This window comes from Geotrypetes seraphini, chromosome 2 (assembly GCF_902459505.1).
Source record: "Geotrypetes seraphini chromosome 2, aGeoSer1.1, whole genome shotgun sequence".
In the NCBI taxonomy this organism is placed as follows: domain Eukaryota; kingdom Metazoa; phylum Chordata; class Amphibia; order Gymnophiona; family Dermophiidae; genus Geotrypetes; species Geotrypetes seraphini.
Genome location: NC_047085.1, coordinates 520,594,584 through 520,616,155, shown reverse-complemented (window position 1 = coordinate 520,616,155; position 21,572 = coordinate 520,594,584). Strand labels below are relative to the sequence as shown.

General features: G+C 46.7%; 1 pseudogene; it reads left to right on the top strand.

Moving 5' to 3' along the window:
• The window catches only part of LOC117354670, a 273,540-nt pseudogene that overhangs the window by 20,379 nt on the left and 231,589 nt on the right, over positions 1–21,572 (top strand).

Below are 21,572 nucleotides of genomic sequence, written 5' to 3'. Positions count from 1 at the left end.
CGCTGGATAATTAACTTCAAACAAAGAGCAAAGCCGCGCTGGCACATTGACCCCTAAATAACGTATAAATTTAGATGCCCATTTAAAAGAATAAGTAGCCTTCAAAAAAGCACAATCCCCTGGATGTACTGACAAATTCAATATCTCAGACTTATCCATGTTGGTCCGAAATCCGGATACAGCGCCATAGGCAGACAATTCACCAATAATACCCGGGAGAGTAACACAAGGATCAGTTACAGTAAAAATAACATCATCAGCAAACATCAGTAACTTTGTGGAAAGTCCATTACAAACCATGCCATAAATAGACTGCTGGGCTCGAACATGAGAAGCAAAAGGCTCCATCACCAGCGCAAAAAGTAGTGGCGAAAGCGCACAACCTTGTCTTGTTCCTCTAGCTAACTGAAATGAATCTGTATACCCCCCATTAATCCGGAGAGCTGCTAAAGGCTTAGTATATAGAATCTGAATCCACATAAAAAACTGTCCTCTAATTCCCATAGCTGATAAAGTGCTCAACAAAAATGGCCACGACACCCTATCAAAGGCCTTTTCAGCGTCAACACTCAACAGCAATGCTGGCATCTTTTCACGTTGTACAAACCAAATCAAATGAAGCAATCTACGAATATTATCAAATGTTTGCCTCCCCGCAATAAAACCCGCTTGGTCATCCTGTACTAAATAAGTCATATAACACTGCAACCTACGAGCCAAAATTTTTGTGAAAATTTTGTAATCAGTGTCTAACAATGAAATTGGACGATATGATCCACAAAGCATAGAATTTTTTCCCGGTTTCAAAATAAGTGTTATACCCGCCAATCTCCATGAATAAGGCAACTCCATACCCATTTCTAGACTATTGAAGGCCCGAGTAAGAGGGCCTACAAGCAAATGTCTAAAACATTTATAAAATCTATTCGTAAAGCCATCTAACCCAGGTGCTTTCCCATAAGCCAAAGTGGAAATTGCCCATTGAGTTTCAGCTTCTGAAATAGGGGCTGACAGACACTCCGCTTCCTCAGATGTCAATTCAGGAAGCTGTGTCTGAGCCAAATAATTATCAATTTGAACTTGAGACACATCTTGTTCAGGAGTATAAAGATGTTGGTAAAATGAAAGGAAAGCACCTGCAATAGATTCCGGCGTATAACAGTCTGAACCATCAGAGGCTGTCACCTTAGTAATCACATTCCTCAATTTTTGAGCCTTCAACTTATAAGCCAACTGACGGCTCGCCCGATTACCATTTTCAAAATGTTTTTGTTGGACCGACTGTAATTGGTCTGATAGTTCGTCCAATTGCATCATCTGTAGATCTTTTCGCACCTTATCTAGACGCGTCAACAAAGTAGAAGAAAGATCCCGCTTATGCTTTTGTTCTAAATAATGCAATTGTTGGCGCAAAGCTTCCTGTTTTCGCCCACGTTCTCGCCGTCGATGTACTCCAATAGAAATAATATGACCACGTAAAACTGCCTTCATACCTTCCCAAAATATCAAAGGAGAAATCTCTTCACTAGTATTAAACTGAATATAATCCTTCAAATTCTGTTCTATTCGGGACACTATTATAGGATCCGTCAATAGGCTATCACAAAATCGCCAGAACCGCCGCCCAAAGGAAGCCATATGAGGATGTAAAACAAAGTGTACCGCAGCATGATCTGACCACACACGCTGAGCAATTCCAACATCTGACACCTGAGAAAGCAAAGCCCTATCAATGCCCCAAAAATCAATACGAGAATATGAATCATGTACTATTGAAAAATAAGTATAATCTTTGATAGTTGGATATAGATGTCTCCAAGGATCAATCAAATCCCAGGACATAAAGAAAAAGTGCAATTGCTTTCTATCAGATTTTCCATAATGAATCGACTGTGACGAATTATCCAATCCCACATCGTAAGTCAAATTAAAATCCCCCCCTACTAATAAAGAACCCTCTACAACCCCTCGCAACACCTGGTCTAAAGTTACCAAAAAATCTTTTTGCTCAGAATTAGGAGCATAAATATTACAAAAAGTACAGTGGTGCCTCACACAACGAACTTAATTGGTTCCAGGAGCAAGTTTGTTATGCGAAACGTTCGTTATGTGAAACGCGTTTTCCCATAAGAATACATGTAAAAAAAAATAATTCGTTCTGCAGCATAAAATATGCTAAGATGACATAAAAAAAGATAAATTTTTGGTTATTATTTTTATTTAGATACATCTAAAAACATAATTGTTTTTTAAAACAACACACATTTTTTAAATTTAAAGACAGACTAAGTAGAGTCTAATTTTACAGTGAGAGAGGGCAGAGTCTCAGCGGCAAAAACTGGGACTTAACTGTTCATTTTTTTTTTTCTACCGTGTTTCCCCGATGATAAGGCAGGGCCATCAAATAAGACAGCCCCCCCTTTTTAGAAAAAAATGTAAAATAAGGCACCCCCCCGCAAATAAGCCACCCACCGATACCTGCGCTTACCCGAATCGGGTGGTACGGTGGGTGACTCCGTGTGGTCCCTGGCACCCCCGACACGATCGGGGCAAGAGGGAGCTCAAGCCCTCTTGCCCCCCCGACTCCCCGACACGATCGGGGCAAGAGGGAGCCCAAGCCCTCTTGCCCCCCGACTCCCCGACACGATCGGGGCAAGAGGGAGCCCAAGCCCTCTTGCCCCCCCGACTCCCCGACACGATCGGGGCAAGAGGGAGCCCAAGCCCTCTTGCCCCCCCCCCGACTCCCCGACACGATCGGGGCAAGAGGGAGCCCAACCCCCCTTGCCCCCCCGACTCCCCGACACGATCGGGGCAAGAGGGAGCCCAAGCCCTCTTGCCCCCCCCCCCGACTCCCCGACACGATCGGGGCAAGAGGGAGCCCAAGCCCTCTTGCCCCCCGACTCCCCGACACGATCGGGGCAAGAGGGAGCCCAAGCCCTCTTGCCCCCCCGACTCCCCGACACGATCGGGGCAAGAGGGAGCCCAAGCCCTCTTGCCCCGCCGATTCCCCAACTCCCCGACAATATCGGGCCAGGAGGGAGCCCAAGTCCTCCTGGCCACGGCGACCCCCCAACCCCACCCTGCACTACATTACGGGCAGGAGGGATCCCAGGCCCTCCTGCCCTCGACGCAAACCCCCCCTCCCCCCAACGACCGCCCCCCCCCAAGACCCTCCGACCGCCCCCCCAGCCGACCCGCGACCCCCCTGGCCGACCCCCACGACACCCCCTTCCCCGTACCTTTCTGTAGTTGGCCGGACAGACGGGAGCCAAACCCGCCTGTCCGGCAGGCAGCCAACGACGGAATGAGGCCGGATTGGCCCATCCGTCCCAAAGCTCCGCCTACTGGTGGGGCCTAAGGCGCCTGGGCCAATCAGAATAGGCCCGGGAGCCTTAGGTCCCTCCTGGGGGCAGGGCCTGAGGCACATGGTCGGGTTGGGCCCATGTGCCTCAGGCCCCGCCCCCAGGAGGGACCTAAGGCTCCCGGGCCTATTCTGATTGGCCCAGGCGCCTTAGGCCCCACCAGTAGGCGGAGCTTTGGGACGGATGGGCCAATCCGGCCTCATTCCGTCGTTGGCTGCCTGCCGGACAGGCGGGTTTGGCTCTCGTCTGTCCGGCCAACTACAGAAAGGTACGGGGAAGGGGGTTGGGGGTGTCGTGGGGGTCGGCCAGGGGGGTCGCGGGTCGGCTGGGGGGCGGTCGGAGGTTCTTGGGGGGCGGTCGTTGGGGGGAGGGGGGGTTTGCGTCGAGGGCAGGAGGGCCTGGGATCCCTCCTGCCCGTAATGTAGTGCAGGGTGGGGTTAGGGGGTCGCCGTGGCCAGGAGGACTTGGGCTCCCTCCTGGCCCGATCGTGTCGGGGAGTCGGGGGGGGGGCAAGAGGGCTTGGGCTCCCTCTTGCCCCGATCGTGTCGGGGAGTCGGGGGGGCAAGAGGGCTTGAGCTCCCTCTTGCCCCGATCGTGTCGGGGAGTCGGGGGGGCAAGAGGGCTTGGGCTCCCTCTTGCCCCGATCGTGTCGGGGAGTCGGGGGGGCAAGAGGGCTTGGGCTCCCTCTTGCCCCGATCGTGTCGGGGAGTCGGGGGGGCAAGAGGGCTTGGGCTCCCTCTTGCCCCGATCGTGTCGGGGAGTCGGGGGGGCAAGAGGGCTTGAGCTCCCTCTTGCCCCGATCGTGTCGGGGGGGCAAGAGGGCTTGGGCTCCCTCTTGCCCCGATCGTGTCGGGGAGTCGGGGGGGCAAGAGGGCTTGGGCTCCCTCTTGCCCCGATCGTGTCGGGGAGTCGGGGGGGCAAGGGGGCTTGAGCTCCCTCTTGCCCCGATCGTGTCGGGGAGTCGGGGGGGCAAGAGGGCTTGGGCTCCCTCTTGCCCCGATCGTGTCGGGGAGTCGGGGGGGCAAGAGGGCTTGGGCTCCCTCTTGCCCCGATCGTGTCGGGGAGTCGGGGGGGGGGCAAGAGGGAACCAGGCGGAGAGAGGGCAGTTAAGCGCAGTGCCTGCGCGGAAGGATGCAGCTCGGGCGACTTCGTTGTGTGAAACGAAGTTCGTTGTACGAATCAAGACATAAAGTTCGTTGTGCGCAGCGTTCGCTGTGCGAGGCGTCCGTTATGCGAGGCACCACTGTATATAGCACCTGCTGCAATTCAACTTTCAATATCAAATAACGACCCATCGGGTCTCGTACCACCTGTTTAATCTGAGGATCAAGGTGCTTAGCAAAAAGAATCCCTACTCCATGTTTTTTAGACCCCTCCTCATTTGAAGCAAAATATATATGGGGATAACGGGGATGTTTCACAAGCGATTCATATTGAGGCTTAAGATGAGTCTCCTGGAAGAAACCCACCCCAGCCTTCAACCTATCAGCCTCTTTAAAAAGCAATTGCCTCTTTCGAGGTACATTCAAACCCCGTACATTTAAAGTAAAGAAACTAATACCTTCAGGAGCCATTCATTCCAACATACCCACACGCAACCATACTCCCGCAAACAACCCTTCACAACCCAGAATAACAAACCCCACTGTAAAAACCAGCAGCAAAAAAGAAAAAACCCCTTCCTCATTCCCCCCCCCCCCACCTCCCTCCCCTCCCATCCCCAACCTAACCAAAGGCCCTCCTTATGGTGGGCTAAAAGAGAAAGTGACATCCCAACATGCCCCAAATCACAGCAAACATATGATAAATAGTACGAGAAGAGATCATATATTCTAATAATAAACAAGAACTAGCAAGAGTCGCATATCATTCAACCAAAAACCAAACAAAACGGCTGAAAAATTCAGGTAGGTCCAGAGGCCGAAGTCTGCTCCAGGCCAGATCTCCGCTGCAGGCGCTTGCTACTAGTAGGGACCCGTTTCCAGCGCTGCGATAAAGCACCGGTTCCAGATGATGTAGTCGGCTCTTCCAAGGATGCATAAAGTTGAGCGTCACGTAATATAGCTGCAGCTTCCTCCACTAAAGTAACCTTATGCTGTTGAGAAGCCACTTGAAAGGAAAGTCCAAAAGGAAAAAGCCATCGATAACTGATAGCATGAGATTGTAAGCAGCGAGTAATCTCCCGGAAATCTCGACGCTTTCGTAAAGTAATTGCGGACAAATCCGCGAATAATTCCACTTTAGAATTTTCCCATGTGATATGTCCCACTTTTCGAGCGGCTTGAAGAACTTGATTTTTAACTGGATAGCGCGTAAAACAGGCTACCACATCCCGGGGCCGATCACCTACCCGGGGACCCAGAGCCCGATGCACTCTTTCAAACTCGATCACAGGTATAGGAACCTCTGGGTCAGCTGCCTGAAGAAAGCGCTTGCAGATTTCCAACAAATGAGCCTGTAACTCCGATGCAGCCAATGATTCAGGAACCCCTCTAGCTCGCACATTACTTCGTCGGCTGCGATTCTCACCATCTTCTAGGCGAAGTTGAAAATCTTCCTGTCTGCGTTCTAATTGAGCGCACCGCGTTTGCAGGGCCACTAGATCCGTATCATGGTCAATAACGCGTTCTTCAAACTCCTGCAGCCGAGCCCCCATATCATGCACTGACTGCCCAATCTTAGCCACCTCCGATTGCAAAGTGCTTTGGATAGAAAGCATTGTAGATTTTAAATCTGCCATCCATGCACGCATTTCCCCACAGGTGGCCGATCGAGCATCAGACTCGGTACTCAGCTGGGCAACGCCCTTACCGCGTTGTGGTTCATCGGTCTCACAGGCCTCAGAATTATCCGATGGCTGGTAAGCATAAGTTTTCAAATCCGCTCGCCCTTTTTTTGTAGCCATCTGCAGCCCGCTAGTTTTCCACTCCCAATTATGCAGAAAATGCAAGGTACTAGCCTCGTACCGCTAACTGAAAGCTAAAAGTTTAGCGTGATTCGGAGGAGCTTCGATTTTAAGCCACCATCGCTCCCGATGACGTCACTTCCTCCCCTAGACATTTTATTATATGGATTTTATGACTGTATCTTCAATAAAGCTTGCATAAGAACATAAGTATTGCCTCTTCTGGGTCAGACTAGGGGTCCATCGTGCCCAGCAGCCCGCTCCCGTGGCGGCCCTCGAGGTCCTTGACCTGTAAGTTCCCACCACCTGAATTGTTTATGCCCTAATCCTGATGTACCCTATATAGTACCCCTCTATCTATACCCTGTAATCCCTTTCTCCTTCAAGAAGTCATCCAGGCCCTTTTTGAAACCCATTATTGTACTCTGTCCTATCACCTCTCCTGGAAGTACTTCCTAGCATTCGTCTTGAATCTGTCTCCTTTCAGTTTTTCTGAATGCCCTCTTGTTTTTGATGTCCCCGCTAGCCTGAAGAATCTGTCCCTCTTCACCTTCTCTCCACCTTTCATGATTTTATAGACATCTTCTCCACAGTGTTTTTGTTTTTGGTTGCACAATTATCAGTTTACTAGGAACAGACATCATGCCTCCTAAGGGTCCAGGATAATTTATCGCGGCCATTTCAGCACGATGAACTGACCACGATGAATTGTCCCATTCCTCCCCCTAAGGCTTTTTGGGCATTTTTTTTTCCCTCATGCAGTAAAGGCAGCTCAAACCTAACCAAGAGAAGGAAACATCATTTGACTTTATTTTCCCCTTTCCCCTCGCATCCTCTCTTCTGGGCAACAGTTCAGCAGATCACGGTACCCCCCTGCATGCCAAGTCTTACCCATATGCCTTCCACAGTGCAACAAACGATTCTCCTCTTCAAGACCCAATCACAACCTTGACTTACAACAAAGTCAAAATAGACACATTATGGTCACGAACTTATTATACTTCTTTGAGGGGGTGAACAGCCAGGTGGATAGAGGGGGATCCATAGACATCATTTACCTTGACTTCCAAAAAGCCTTGACTTCAAAAGGTACCACACGAAAGACTGCTAAGGAAGCTATGGAACCACGGGGTGCAAGGGGAGGTCCACCGATGGATCAAAAACGGACTGGAGTAAAGGGCCATTACTCAGATTGGCAAAGGGTCACTAGCGGAGTTCCACAGGGGTCGGTGCTGGGACTGCTCCTGTTCAATATATTTATTAACGACCTGGAGGCGGGAACAAAATGTGAGGTTATTAAATTTGCGGATGGCATTAAATTATACAGCAGGGTCATAACCATGGAGGACTGCGAAGACCTCCAAAAAGATCTGACAACTTTGGAAGAGTGGGCCAAAAAGTGGCAAATGAACTTCAACATAGGGAAATGCAAGGTCATGCATATTGGGAAAAAGAACCCGATGTTCACTTACAAGATTGGGGGATCACCGCTAGGGGTGAGCAACCTTGAAAGAGACCTGGGAGTGATGGTGGACACAACATTGAAGGCGTCAGCGCAGTGCGCCACAGCCTCAAGGAAAGCGAACAAAATGTTGGGTATCATTAAGAAAGGTATCACAACCAGGACGAAGGAAGTCATCCTGCCACTGTATCGTGCAATGGTGCGCCCGCACCTGGAGTACTGTGTCCAGTACTGGTCGCCGTACCTCAAGAAAGACATGGCGGTACTTGAGAGAGTCCAGAGAAGAGCAACTAAGCTAATAAAGGGTATGGGGGACCTCTCATACACTGACAGACTGAAAAAGCTGGGGCTTTTCTCCCTGGAAAAGCGACGACTCAGGGGAGACATGATAGAAACCTTCAAGATCATGAAGGGCATAGAAAAAGTGGACAGGGACAGATTTTTCAAACTAAGGGGAACCGCAAGTACAAGGGGGCACTCGGAGAAATTGAAAGGGGAAAGGTTTAGAACGCCAGAAAGTTCTTTTTCACCCAGAGGGTGGTGGATACATGGAACGCGCTGCCGGAGGATGTGATAGGCAGAAGTACGCTACAGGGCTTCAAAGAAGGTCTGGACAGGTACCTAGAGGACAAAGGGATTGAGGGGTACAGATAGGAGTAGAGGTTATAGGGACAGGATTAGAGATAAATTACAAAATTAGTCAGAGACCACTGTTCAGGCAGTGGGCCTGATGGGCCGCCGCGGGAGCAGACCGCTGGGCAGGATGGACCTCTGGTCTGCCCCAGCGGAGGCAACTTCTTATGTTCTATTGAAGTGGGGAGGTGCTAAACTGAAATCATCTCTCCTGGATACAATCAAGGAGTTTATTCAATATTGGGGGGTGCTCAAGCACCCACAGAGCTGTCTTTTTATGATTATGGTACAGTCCCCTTCTGGAAAGGAGAATAAAAAGCCCTTCGTGCCCATTTGCATATGGTACAGGGAATGTATATGCTGCTTTCATGCTGCCAGCCTGCCACTGACAGCCATGCGTTCGCTTTCCTCCTCCACTAAGAAGCGCAACAAAGCAATTTGTTCCATTTAATCTCCCCGACCACTGAAGCATGCCCCGTGCAAATCAAAAAGCAAAGGGGGCATGATTCTCCCAATGTCATTTATGCAATGCGGCTAACAGTGGGTGTGCTCTCGGTCGCCGGGGGGCTCTGGCAGCTCACTAATTCAAGTGCACCAGATGCGGTGCAACGCAGGAACAGTGAAAGACACTTCAAGCTCGTGCTGCCTTTTACTAGGCATACGGGAGGCCAGCCACAAACTGCGGCTCTTCTAGATTCTAAGGGACGGGAGTTTTTGCCTTAGGGATTTCAATGGGAGGGGTCCTGCGCCCTTCCTCTAGTCCAGGCGGCTGCCGGCACGGTCTGACACATCAACGCCTCCGTTGAGAGGGGAAAACAGAAGCAAGAGACGCTCAACAGCCCACCCGGTATCTCATGCAGGCTGTCTTCCCGCTCTAGCCTGTTCTAGCCCGAGAATCCTGACGAATCATCAGCAACAGTCTCTGTGACGTAGGCAGGTAGCTCAGCACGTAGGCTCACTGCCTACATGCTGAGCTCCCATGCTCAGCATAAATGTTCCTGCCGCGGCGCCGGACCTGGACTGAAATCGAAATTAGGTAGGCCTCCCCGAGGGAGTCCTGTGAGCCTGGAAGGGGTCCCCATTGGAGTCCCGTAGATGGGGAGGATCCCCGTTCCCATGCAGACCTCTACCTGAGAGCAGCATTGTAGTAAAAGCGCCTCCTCTCCCAGACACAGCCAAGTCTCCATGAGGCATAAGACAACGAAATGTTGCACTCTTATTAGATCTTTATAATAAGGTCTGCTTAGAAGATCATAGTAGAGTAGATTGAAGTCATGGTCTGAGGTTGTAGAAGAGGACAAGGAAAACAATAGCAAGCAACATGGGGAATTTAAAGAAAGCAAACAACCATGAGCAGGCAAAGTCCCGCTCCCTCCAGAGAGTTTGCCCCCAGGGGTTCATCCAAGCAGCAAGACCCCATTCAATTTCATAATCATTATTTGGCAAGTAGAGATGGCGTGTTCGGGTCATGTGACGCACACTAGCGAAATTCCATTCAGCAGTGTTCAAGACCGAAAAAGAGGAGCAGAACAGCAATTATTAGTCATAGAAACATGGAAATAGACGGCAGATAAGGGCCACGGCCCATCTAGTCTGCCCACCCCAATGACCCTCCCCTACCTTTCTCTGTGAATAGATCCCACGTGTCTATCCCATTTGGCCTTAAAATCAGGCACGCTGCTGGCCTCAATCACCTGAAGTGGAAGACTATTCCAGCGATCAACCACCCTTTCAGTGAAAAATAATTTCCTGGTGTCCCCGTGCAGTTTCCCACCCCTGATTTTCCACGGATGCCCCCTTGTTGCTGCGGGACCACCTGTTCCCAGCTGAATATTGACTCATAACAAATCAACAATTAATATAATCAGGAATAAAACTAATTATGTCTAAAAACAGATAAAAGCTTTAACATAAATGCACAAAATAATTGAAATTAGAAACATTCTAATATTCATATTCTAATAACATTTTTTGTCATCAACCAGGTTTAAAATATCTTCAGAGGATCCATGAAAGTGACAGACCATTTCAGAATCCAGAATATGGCAAAAGTTTTAATCACAAATCAAATTTAAGAAAACATGAGAGGATTCGTACCGGAGAGAAACTGTATACCTGTCCAGAATGTGGTAAAAACTTTAATCGGCAATCAAATTTAAAAAGGCACAAGAAGATTCATACTGGAGAGAAATCGTATACCTGTCCAGAATGTGGAAAAAGCTTTAGTCAGCAATCAGATTTAAGAACACACAAGAGAACTCATACTGGAGAGAAACCATATATTTGTCCAGAATGTGGTAAGCGTTTTAATCAGAAACCACATTTAAAACTGCACTACAGAATTCATACGGGGGAGAAACCATATACTTGTCCAGAATGTGGTAAGCGTTTTAATCAGAAACCACATTTAAAAGGGCACTACAGAATTCATATGGGAGAGAAATCATATACTTGCAAAGAATGTGGTAAAATATTTCATGGACAATCAATTTTAAAGATACATAAGAGGATTCATGCTAGAGAAAAAACATATATCTGTTCAGAATGTGGTAAAAGCTATAGTGATCTCGCAGATTTAAGAAAACACAAGAAGGTTCATACTGGAAAGAAACCATATATCTGTTCAGAATGTGGTAAAAGTTTTAATGGGCAATCAAATTTAATAAGACACAAGAGGATTCATACTGGAGAGAAACCATATATATGTTCAGAATGTGGGAAAAGTTTTAGTCAGCAATCAGATTTAAGAACACACAAGATGATTCATACTGGAGAGAAACCATATACCTGTCCAGTATGTGATAAAAGATATAGAGCTCCCTCAGCTTTAAGAAAACACAGGAGGATTCATACTGGAGAGAAACCATATACCTGTATAGAATGTGGTAAAAGCTTTAATCAGAAACCACATTTAAAACGACACTACAGAATTCATACAGGAGAGAAACCATATACTTGTACAGAATGTGGTAAAAGCTTTACTGGGCAATCAACTTTAAAAATACACATGAGAATTCATACTAGAGAGAAACCATGTAATGTCCAGAATGTGGTAAAATATATAGCGATCTCTCAAATTTAAGAAAACACAAGAGGATTCATACTGGAGAGTAACCATTCTTGGAGGAGGGAGCCAGCCAGAACCTGGGGAATGCCTATAATGTAAATAAAATAAAATTTTCTGTGCGCCCTGGTTTTGCACATCCCATGGTCTGGTACTGGTCCACAGCCTGGTGGTTGGCAACCTGTGCTGTACAGAATGATATGGGGTAGTATTCAATACAACTGAGTAATAATAACTACTACACAGAGTAAGAGGTAATATTACAGAGTACTGGTGAGTACTCCAGCTTTTGAATCCCTCCATCATGAGAGGGCTCTTCTGCCACCTTCACTTTTTCCTTCTGAACACGAGCCAGAAAGAGTCTTTCTGATCTGCTCAGTTTTTCTTCATTATTTTTTGGTCTTTTTCATGGTCTTTTGAGTGATTTTGGTATTACAGTAAGAGCTCCCCTAGTCGAGTGTCCAGCTCTGCTTGCATAGAGGGAAGCAGACTGAGGTTTTGCCACCTCCAAAAATTGCTAGTATTTAATTTTGGCTAAAGCATTTTGGAGCCTTTTTTGGTGCCAAATGCTGCTGCCGTGGCCATCTTGAATTTACCAATGTTTTAATTTTAATTTTTTTAAAGTTCTCCAGAAACTTTGAATCACCTCATTTTGCTTCAAAACTCACAAGCTCCCTTACCCCTACTTCATGCTAGGTTTGCGATGGATGGGCATCCGAAGAGCGCCTTTGTGCCACATGCTGTGCAACACATGAAGGGAATGTGATTGGTTGGCTTGGCCTCCCCTTTACTCTCTAGAGCCAAGTAATGGTTGGGGTGAGGGTCTGTTGGAAGTAAATCCCTTCGAGAGGCCTGTGATGACGGTCATCCTAAACGCAGGGGCACAGAGCCCAAGAGACACAAGCTGGAGTAATCTTAGAGAATGATGCTGGAAAAAAAATTGTCCCCTTCCCCACCCTATCTCCGCAAGCCATCTGATCCCATCCGCACAAGCCTCGAACAGTTATGATTCTATACTGAGTGTATTTTATTAAAGTATAAAAAGAAACAATATTCTGTAGAATTGTCATTTTATAAACACAATACAAAACAAGGATCAATAAAACTCCTGTCTCTCCTCCCCTTCACAAATGTCCCATCCACTGCCAAGAAAACTGAATAAGCCAAATTATTACAGAATGCTACACAGAAAAATCATGCTAGCAGAATACCGCAGTCACACATGACAGCAGTAGTGTTATGGGAGTGCAACTCGGGCAACTGCCCCCTGGTCAGTTGGAAACCCCTAAGCCAGCTGGAAGCTAAAGAAGCACGGCCTGGGCTTTGCGGTCCCCAATTATTTATTTTACATTACATTAGTGATTTCTATTCCGCCATTACTTTGCAGTTCAAGGCAGATTACATAGGAAGTTATCTGGACATTTCCAGAGGAGTTATAGAGCAGAGCAGGTTGCTTCAGGGTATTCAGTTGATTCCTGTGGTGATTAGTTTGGTGGCTTAATGGCTTAAGCACTTTGACTCGATATAGGAGATTGTGGGTTCGAGTTCAGCTTAGAAGCTAGGTGGGACCAGAGCTGGTAAGTAGATGGGTTGAAGGGGGTTAGTCAGAAGCTAGGTGGCACCAGAGCAGGAGGTTATATAGACCAGGGAGGTGGGGGTAGGAGGGGTCAGTTATCCCTGTGTTCCAAGCATACTGCATGAAAACTAATAACTTAGCTCGAGAAATGGGCAGCGACATGGCAAATGAGGTTCAACATGGATAAGTGTAAGGTAATGCATGTCGGTATCAAAAATCCCATACACGAATACAAGATTCCAGGGCGGTACTTGGAGAGACCCCCCTAGGAAAGAGACTTGGGAATACTGGTCGACAAGTCAATGAAGCCGTCTGCGCAATGTGTGGTGGCGGCGAAAAGGGCAAACAGAATGCTAGGAATGATTAAGAAGGGGATCACGAAGAGATCAGCGAAGGTTATCATGCCGCTGTACTGGGCCATGGTACACCTTCACCTGGACTACTGCGTCCAGCACTGATCGCCATTCATGAAGAAGGACACGGTACTACTCGAAAGGGTCCAGAGAAGTTAAGGGGTTGGAGGAGTTGGAGTTAAGGGGTTAAGGGGAGTTAAATGGTTAAGGGGTTGGAGGAGTTGCCGTACAGTGAGAGGTTAGAGAAACTGGGCCTCTTCTCCCTTGAAAAGGGGAGACAGAGGGGACATGATCGAAACATTCAAGATAATGAAGGGAATAGACTTAGTAGATAAAGACTTGTTCACTCTCTCCAAGGTAGAGAGAACAAGAGGGTACTCTCTAAAATTAAAAGGGGATAGATTCCATACAAACGTAAGGAAGTTCTTCACCCAGAGAGTGGTAGAAAACTGGAATGCTCTTCCGCAGTCTGTTATAAGGGGAAAACACCCTCCAGGGATTCAAGACAAGGTTGGACAAGTTCCTGCTGATCCAGAACGAACGCAGGTAGGGCTGGTCTCGGTTAGGGCACTGGTTTTTGACCTGGGGGCTGCAGTGTGAGTGGACTGCTGGGCATGATGGACCACTAGTCTGATCCAGCAGTGGCTATTCTTATGTTCAAGGATTTCTTGAATAGCAGATTTTTTATTTCTTTTCTGAAAGTTTTGTAGTCTGGGGTTGTGATCAGTAAATTGGAGAGTTGGTGGTCTAGTTTTGCCGCCTGTGTGGCTAGTAGGCTGTCGTACAGTTTTTTTTGTTTGACGTCTCTGGAGGGTGCGTGAATGGTGTGTGGGTTCTCCTGTGTCTGGTTGTAGTAGTTTGGATTAGGCAGTTGTTCAAGGAGGATGGGCTGTTTCCATTTATGGTTTTAAATAGTAGACAGTAGAATTTAAATAGTATTCTTGCTTGTATTGGGAGCCAGTGTGAGTCGAGGTATGCTGCGGTGATGTGGTCGTGTTTCCTCAGTGAATAGATAAGTCTTAGTGTTGTGTTTTGTACTGTTTGTAGTTGCTTTATCATGGTTGCGGGGCAGGGGAGATAGAGGATGTTACAGTAGTCTAGAAGACCTAGGACTAGGAACTGGACAATGAGCTGGAATTGTTTTCTGTCGAAGAATTTTCGAACTTGCCTTAGGTTTCTCATGACCATGAATGATTTCTGTATTGTTTTGTTGATTTGTGGTTGCATGGTGCAGCATCTGTCTATCATTCCCAGAAGTTTTAGAGTGGGTTGAATGCGGTAAGTGATTGAGTTTATAACTAAGTTTGTTATGGTTGGGATTTTATGATTTTCAAGGAGTATGAATTTTGTTTTGTCTGTGTTCAGCTTCAGTTTGTGATGTTTCATCCATGTTGCTACTGTTTCTAGTGTTCTGTGTAGTGTGTCTGTCATTGTGGGTGTTGGTTGATCAAAAGGAAGGAGAATGGTGATGTCGTCTACTAAATAGCTATAGGAGGTTAAGCCTAATTTGTCTAAGTAGGTGCTTAGGGATGCAATGTAGAGATTGAAGAGTATAGGGGATAAAGGAGATCCTTGGGGTACACCACAGTGGTTGGACCATGGTTCTGATTTTTCTTTGTTTGTCTTTACTCTGTAAGTCCTGGATTGTAGGAATCCTTGAAACCATGTGTGTACGTTACCTGTGATTCCTATTGTGTCTAATATTTGTAGTAGGAAGTCAAATGCTGCGGAGAAGTCTAGTTGTATAATCAGCATTTTTTTGCCTGTGCTGAGGTGTCTAGGAGGGAACCTAGTAGTGTCTCAGTGCTATAATTGGTTCTGAAACCAGATTGTGTGGGGTGGAGCAAGTTGTGGTTTTCTAGGTAGTTGGTGAGGAGTTTTGCTACAAGGCCTTCCATTAGCTTGACATAGAGTGGTATTGAGGCTATGGGTCTGTAGTTGGATGGTTGATCTGTTGCTCCTTTAGGGTCTTTTAGGATCGGGGTGACGATGATTTCGCTGAGGTCTTGTGAGAAAAGGCCGTCTTTGAACATGGTTTGTATCCATTGTAAGAAGAGAGCACGGAATTTGGGGCTGGAGGTTTTTAACAGGTATGGAGGGCAATGATTGAGGTCGCAGGCTGCATGGCTGTATTTTTTTATATAGTTTGTTAAGGTCGGACCATTTTATAGTGGAAAAGTGTGACCAGGTTCTGTCTGCTGCAGTTGATTTTTTTTCTGTGGGGGGCATTGTGATCTCTTCTAGGTGAGTTGGGGTTCCAGTGAAGGTTGTCCTGGTAGTTGTAATTTTGTTTTTTTAAAGTATTCAGCTAGTTTGGTAGCTGAGGTGGGGAGGGTGTTGTTATTGACCAGGTGGGGTTTGGTATCTATGAGTTCTTTTAATAATTGGAATAATTTTTTTGTGTCTTGGGTTTCTCTGCCTTTTAGGTTGGTGTAGTGCAGTGGTCTCAAACTCAAACCCTTTGCAGGGCCACATTTTGGATTTGTAGGTACTTGGAGGGCCTCGGAAAAAATAGTTATTGTCTTATTAAAGAAATTACAATTTTGCATGAGATAAAACTCTTATGTTCAAATGCTTTTTTATTATTTCAAGTATAATAGGCAAGAACAAGAAAGAGCATCAATCAGAAGTAACAGTACAAACATTTCCCCCCTCCCTCCACCCCTCCCCATCCCGGGAGTCCAAAGCCATGCCAAAAGTTGAGAGATAACCTTAAAGGTTCAAAAGTCTACTGCGAGCACGTGGTGTAAGGTCCTGCCAAAAGTATTCCCAAGTCTGACAAAATCTACGACCCGGGCCATGCTCCAAGTCACCCACCAGTCTCCGCTCCAGCGTGGCATGAATTATCATCAGGGATCTCCATTGTGCATAGGTCGGAGGATCAGAAGAAAAGCCAGTTAATAAGGATAGTTTTCTTCCCCAGTAAAAGCACTCTGGTGATAAAAGCTGACATTCCCCTGGGTTTGGGCGTGGCTATGTTATAAAAACCAAATAGCGCTCTCGGTTGTGGGAGCCAACGCCTCCCCCAAAGCAACGTAACATAGCGTCCCAGGTGACTCCAGAACTGTTGAATTTTGGGGCATGCCCAAAACATATGGCTCAAAGAAGCGTGAGCATGGCTGCATTTCGGGCAGGAATGAGATGTCGTAATTCCCATCTGGGCAGCACGTTCCGGTGGAATATAAAGTCTCAGAACAATCTTCAATTGCATTTCCCAGTGGGTTATGTTAGGAGACACCCTTTGAATGTTCTTCAATACCCGCTGTAGCTGCTGGGCTGTTAATGTACACTGCAGGTCCTCGGCCCACGCCGTCGCCAAAATGTCCAGGTTGGTGCCCGATTGACAGTCCCGGATCCCCACCACGTGAAACCGCAGTGGAATCCGCTGTTGGGCTGAGAGACTAAAGAGTTCGGAAAGTGCATCCCTGCTGTCTTCTGTGAGAACGGTCACTGGTAAAGACTGGATATAATGTCGAATCTGGTAATAAGCAAATAGATCAGTAAGCGGTAAGTCAAAGGTGTGTTGTAGCTCCGCAAATGTTGCCAAGTTCCCCTCCTCCGAGAACAGGTGAAAAAGATATTGAAGTCCCTTTTCCCTCCACCTAGGAAAGGCGGCATTCTGCAATCCCGGCCAAAAAGCTCCATTGCCCTGTATAGGTAAATATAATGACACCCCAGCAGGCAGTATAGCAGTTTTACAGACCCACTTCCAGGTTCGCCGAGCTGGCGCAAAGATCGGATAGTGCGACACCAAAGGACGGATCCCTGGATCCGCCACATGCAAGAAATAGCTCACATGAAACGGAGCCAATAAAGATAGCTCCAGTGGTGTAGCAGAAAAATCAGAGGTCCCTCTAAACCAATCATTAATATGTCGCATCTGACAGGCCATAGCATACCAACGTATGTTTAATAAACCATAACCCCCCCTATCCCTAGGCAGACACATCCGAAGAAATGTCATACCGCTTACCGCCCCAGAGGAAATGTTGTAAATTTTTCGTTAATCGTGTGTTATGGGCGTAAGATAGGAGCAGAGGCAGGACCTGAAAGCGGTACAACCATTTGGGAAAAAGCACCATATTAAAGAGAGCTACCCGGCCTGCCACCGATAATGGGAAAGTGGACCAATTCTGCAGATGTTGTGTGGTGTCACGAAGCAGTGGGGTGATATTGCTGTCGTATAGGGTCGTAAGGTCTCTAGGAATCCAAACCCCCAGATAGCGAATCGAGCTCACGGCCCATGCAAATGGAAATTGGCTGCTCCATGTCTGTTGCAGTGTCAGTGGGCTGGCCAAAGCCAGAGATTTCTGGTAATTCAAAGTAAAACCCGAATAGAATTTAAATTCGTCAAGCGCTTGCAATAAATGCGGGACAGAATGATGGGGATCCGTGAGCAAAAAGAGGAGATCGTCCGCGAAGGCTAACACTTTGAGCAAGTGGTTCCCAATGTTCACACCCACAATGTCAGGGTCCAAAGACACTGTACGAAGAAATGGTTCCAAGTACAACAAAAATAGTAGAGGCGACAGGGGGCATCCCTGTCGAGTGCCTCGCTCTATAGAAATTGGGCCAGTAATAATGTCATTGACAAGTAATCTTGCTGTAGGTGTCGAATATAATGTGCGTAGCGCCGCAGCAAACCATCCAGATATACCCATATAATTCAACACCTCAAAAAGATACTTCCAATTGACCTGGTCAAATGCCTGTGCCGCATCTAAACTAAGCAAGAGCATCGGAATGTTATTAACTTGGGTGTGAGCTAAGGACAACAGTGCTTTACGTACATTGTGTACCGCTTGATGACCCTTTACAAATCCCACCTGTGTTGATGCTATAATGTTGGGGAGAAGGGTCGCTAGCCTATCAGCTAGAGGTAAAACTCTTAATAGTTTATAAATCTTTCCTTTTGGCTGTCTTAATAATAATATTGTAATTTATAGCTAAAGAGACATATGATCAAGAAACTTTTTTATTTTATTTTTGTGATTATGATAAACATACTGAGGGCCTCAAAATAGTACTTGGTGTGCCGCATGTGGCCCCTGGGCCACGAGTTTGAGACCACTGGCGTAGTGTGTCTTTCTTTTTTTAGTTTTAGCTTGTATTGTTGGTTTAGTTTTCTCTATGCTGTTTTTGTGTGATCTTGGTTACTTTTTTTCCATTTTCTTTCTAGTCGTCTGCATTGTCCTTTTGAGGAGTAGTTCGTTGTCAAACCATTTGATCATCTGCTGATTATGGTTTTTGTTTGTATTGGGGCTAGCTCATCTAAGGTAGCTGTATTTAGACTGCACCATTGTGAGATTAAGTCTTTGGGTTTACCTTCTTGGATCATTGCGTCTGTTATATTCCAGAATTTGGAGGGGTCAATGTATTTACAAGAGTTGTAGGTTGATCTTTGAGATTTTGGTTTGGTTTTGACTTTGGCCCCGTTGATATTGAAGGTGTTATGTGTAGTGGTCTGACCAGTGGGATCGAGACCAGTTTCCTTTTGAGATTTGGATCTCTGGTAGAGTGGGCTGTTGGGTCATGAAGGTTGCAATGTCAAGTTGGTGACCTTTCTCATGTGTGGTTTGTGAGTCTAATATCCTGTATGTTAAGGCTTTGAGGTATGATAGATATTTTACTTGTTTGGAGGATTGGTCTTCTAGATGGAGGTTTAAGTCTCCTAGGATTAGGTTGTAAGTTGCTGTTTGTGAGTTTCAATATATGAAATCTTCAAGTTCTGGTTTTGATGTGTTCCAATTTCCTGGTGTGATGTAGCAGAGCATGCAGGTTATGGAACCTTTTAGTGTGGTGCATGAAAGTTGGCAGACTAGTAGATCCATGTGTGGGGTGGATGTTTTGTCTAGCATATTTAGGTTTAAGGAGTTTCTGACTAAGATGGCCAGACCTCCTCCTCTTTTTTTTTTTTTTCAGCAAATCACTGTTATCTTGTATCCTTTCAGGCAGACTTCCATTATCCTGGGATCTGAGTCTGATGTAAGCCAAGTTTCTGTGAAGAAGAGGCAGTCTAGATTCTCGTTTTTCTATCCAGTCTTTTATTTAAAAATTTATATACCGCATATTGATTTTGCAGTTTACAAATTACATACAAATCAACTTGAGCTCCATATACAAACAGTAGTAAAACAGATAACAGATACAGCATAAGGAGGGACTCAGAGGCAAGAAGATTCCGGTTGGAGCAGCCGTGTGTGCCGGAAGCTTCTAAGAGGCTGGCAGGCCTATCCAGAATCGTTGCAGGTTGTTTTGTTGAGGAATGGGAGGGGGTTTGTCGCTGGCGATTGGGAGGGTGCGAGGGTTGGGGGACTGTTGGACCCATGTTAGGGAGGGGGGGGCTGCTGGACATGTGATCATAAGGGAGCTGCTGACTGGGAGGGGTGGGAAGGGAGGCAACTCGTGTCAGATCCTTTACTGTGGGGACAAGGCCATTCACTGCTCCATAGGGCAGTGAATGGCCTTGTCCCCATACTCACGGCTACCAATCTTTTTTTCACCCCATTCCTGTGGGTTACCCGCTACCCACTGTGTCATTCCCTAAGTCTAAAGGAGACTCCGCACTGCCTAACACAATATTTTCTCCAGAATTTGGCAATGCAGAGAGCCTTCCTGATTGGCTGAAATCCCCAAGAGGCATCTGGCAGTGTACCAGGAGGCACATGAGGGGGCTGGAGCTCCCAGGGTGCATCTGCCTCTGTTTCAGACACTGAACAGGATCTGGTGGACCTTTCTGAAGGAGGCTCAGAGGATGAAAGGTGTATTTTTATGCTCCTACTTTCCCGGACTGAACTCTCCCTGTCAGGAGATGCAGGGTCGCAGGCAGGTACATGTGTGCTAGATACAGTGGTGGCCTTCAATTAAGGGGATGATCCAACAGTCTGCTGGCTGTTCAGACCATCGGTTCTATTATTTATTTATTTAGCCCATCCTCCTAAAGGAGCCTAGAACGGGTTACAAAATTATATTCACAGTATAGACTTGAGTGTAAAGTACATCCTTAGCAGTCAAAGCTTAGTTGATATTGCAGATTTCACAGTATAGATATTATAACATACAGAGCTTATCGCTGACACTCCTGTGGGAGTTAAACTTGGATTCCCAGCAGGTCCTCTCTGCTCTATAATTAGCCGAGTAAGAGCCCAATCTTTGTTTCCGTGGCATCCTGATATCAATATATTGGTCATGGAGCATTGGGATGCTCCTGAAGGGTCCTTTAAATGTAGCCAAGACAATGACTCGGCTGTATGCAATGGCAAAGGAGTGTTAGCAGCTGTTTGCTCAGCCCAAGGTAGATTTCTTGGTAGCGCAGGCGTATATCTTTACCAAGTGAGGGAGGTGTGGTATTAAAGAATATACAGGATTGCAGAGTAGATATGATTCTTAAAAGACAATTCAAAATGCTGGTCTTGGGAATCAAAGCAGCTTCCTTTGTGACACGTGCCTGTCGTATCAGGTTGCAGAGTCTTGAGATGGTAGAGGATGAGCCTTTACCCCAGCTCCTATTAGCTGGAGTGGATTATGTAGCCGATGCTCTATATGATATCATCAGAGCCTTGAGCAAAGTTTTGGCTTATTCGATCTCAGCCTGCATAATACTCTGGATCAGGCAATGGGTGGGCGATTCTATCCCTAAGGCTACCCTCAACAAGCTGCCTTTCTACAGGCAAATGTTGTTTGGAAAGGGGCTGGACCATCTCATGACCAGTGTGGCAGATCGTTGGCCAAAATCTCTGACAGCAGATTGCGAACCTCTAGATGCTCCTGCCAGTCTAATTTTTGTGGCTGTAGGTGCTTTTGGCAGTTTTCAGGACAAGTCTCCTCTCGGAGATCCAGGGTTCCAGACAGAGATTCTCAGGTCCCAGGCAGAACCAGTCCTCCAGTTCTCGTTCTGCTACAACTTCCAAGAAAGCACAATGATGGCAGATCCATAGCGGTTCCACTAAATTTAGAGAGATGGCTCTCAGACTGCCATGTGGAGGCTTGGGCGCAGATCTTGTCAGACCGTTGGGTACTGGAGATCATTCAGAGCCGTTACAAGCTGAAATTTTCCCAGTTCTTGACGGACTGGTTTATGGACTTCCTGGGGAGGCAACCAGAGAAAGCAAGTAAGGTCGTGGCTACAGTTCACCGGCTGTTAGATATTCAGGCCATAGAGTCTGTGCCATCTGAAGATTTAGGCATCTTCAGGACAGCAGCTCTTTGGGAAACCTG